A 2534-nucleotide genomic window follows, 5' to 3' on the forward strand; every position below is an offset into this window, starting at 1 on the left:
CACACACACACACACACACACACACACACACACACACACACACACACACACACACACACACACAGTCGGTGAACAACAGGAACATGTAACACACCACAGGCACACGGTGCAGCATGGAAACACGTTACGTTAGCTACAGGACAGGTGTCTTTGACTTCGGGTAGAAACCTCGTAAGTCCAAAACCGTTCTTTTTTTAATCGACATTTTTAAAACATTTTAAAATAGTGAAAATGGATTGGCTATTTTCACTACTTCTGTATGACGGAGTAGGGCGTTAATTTACGGGAAAAAGAAACATCAAAAGTTGAAATATTGAGATACAAGGTTTCTACCCGACAGCAACGGATATCTCTTATATTTATGAGATCTTGAAGCTGCTATGTCTCTCTCTCTCTCTCGCCCCCCCTCTCTCTCCCTTCCTCACAGGAATGTAACTTTAGTTTGACCTCGTGACTCATCTCTCCCACACTGACCACACCAGTCCTGTCTATTCTATACAGACGCACGGACGTAATGGTGATTTAGACGCGCGCCTCACACACACACACACACACACACACACACACACACACACACACACACACACACACACACGAGCGTGCGCGCACAAACACTTGTTGCGTCACTGGTCTGTGGTGTGGCCTGTAACTACAAGGCAGCTGTTACTGCTTAGCTGTCATGTCAGCCGTGATGTCAGAGCTTTGTTGTGTGTGATTGGCTGACGTTTGTGCCGGTGTGGTGGCCTTGTGTGTGTGTGTGTGTGTGTGTGTGGGAGATATGTGGGAACTTGTACCTTGTCGTGTCACAGACCGATGCTCTTCTGTGATTTAATGGTCAACTTGTCTGCGGCATCCTACCCTTTCTGTAAAGCACTATTACACCATGGTAGTACATGAACAGTTTTGAAACGAATAGGCCCTGTTATGACACTTCCTCCAACATTAGATAGTCTAGAGGCCTACTCCGGACATTGATCACACACACGGACAAGCGTGCACACACGTACACACACACACACACACGTACACACACACACACACACACACACACACACACACACACACACACACACACACACACACACACACACACACACACACACACACACACACACACACACACACACACACACACACACACACACACACACACACACACACACACATGCGCAAGGCTGAAAATGAGAAATTCATCCCACTAACTTCTTCCTAGTGTTCTCAGGAGATTGGTGGACCATGAGCTCCTATTATTACATGGCTTGGTTGAATGCTTGATTCTGATTGGTCAATCACTGAATTGAGCGGTGTGTTATTTCTGAATAATGACCGCTGAGCTCAATAACAGGCCGCTGTCTAATCAAAGGCTCAGAGCACCTGCTGCGCTGCTGGATTTTGTGCCGTATCCAACACGGCAGCCATGTAAACAAACACACAATGTCATTTACAGCTAAACTTCGCTCTGAAGAATGTTTTTAAAAACATTTGAAGCGAAAAATAGACAATGCAGTAACCGGAAAGTTATTCTATTTGATGAACACTTCCTGTTGTTTTCCGAGGCGACATGTTGCACTGGACGCACCTGGCATAAATTAATTAATTGACTACTTTCATTACCGTAAGCAATGAAATCCTTCATTTTGCTATTTTGGTGTCAATTTATGAATTTCTTTATTAAGTAGCCGTGTAATAAGCGGTATAATTGGTGATGATTCACGATGATTCACGTCGGGATCTAATCATGTAATCATCCTGTCAGCGTTTATTTCTCAACAATGACCGTCTCACCGTCAATTACCCTTGCATATCAAACCTTTAAATAATTTCTTCAAAACATTACAAAGTGTATGACTTTCAAGGTTAACTAGATAAGTTGTTCTCAAAGTGTGGTCCGGGGACCCCCAGGGTTCCTTGAAGGGATTTCATTGGGCCCCAGCAAAATTTGTTAATATAGCATCACAATCAGTTTAACCCTTTAACCACTTTAACCCTATTTTACACTTCGGCTGTTAAAAAAAAAGACGATCTACATGATCACAACACGTTGCGATGCAACAAATTTGGACATTTTGGAATCATTTTAGAACACAAATCTTCTCTTATGGTTGTTCCTGGCACACAATCTTTTCAGATGGGGTCAGTGGCCAATACATATCAATTTGGGGGTCCATGACATGATCGTTGGTATGAATTATGGGTTTACTGAATCTCTTATGTAAGAAAAGTCTTGTTTCCTTCTTGTTCAAACTGGGCTGGGGATAACTGCCGTGATGTAAGAAAATGTGTGTGCACTTCTCACAGTCGCCATGGTGACGTCGTACTACTATCGTCATGACAACTCAAGCCATCAACAGCCATGTTGTAAGCCAAAACACTTCTCCTACGCATCAACACCATACACGCATGCACTTACACATGCACAGATTGCACACACACACACACGCACGCACGCACGCACGCACGCACGCACGCACGCACGCACGCACGCACGCACGCACGCACGCACGCACGCACGCACGCACGCACGCACGCACGCA

The sequence above is a fragment of the Gymnoscopelus braueri genome (assembly GCF_963280865.1).
Source record: "Gymnoscopelus braueri genome assembly, chromosome: 4".
In the NCBI taxonomy this organism is placed as follows: domain Eukaryota; kingdom Metazoa; phylum Chordata; class Actinopteri; order Myctophiformes; family Myctophidae; genus Gymnoscopelus; species Gymnoscopelus braueri.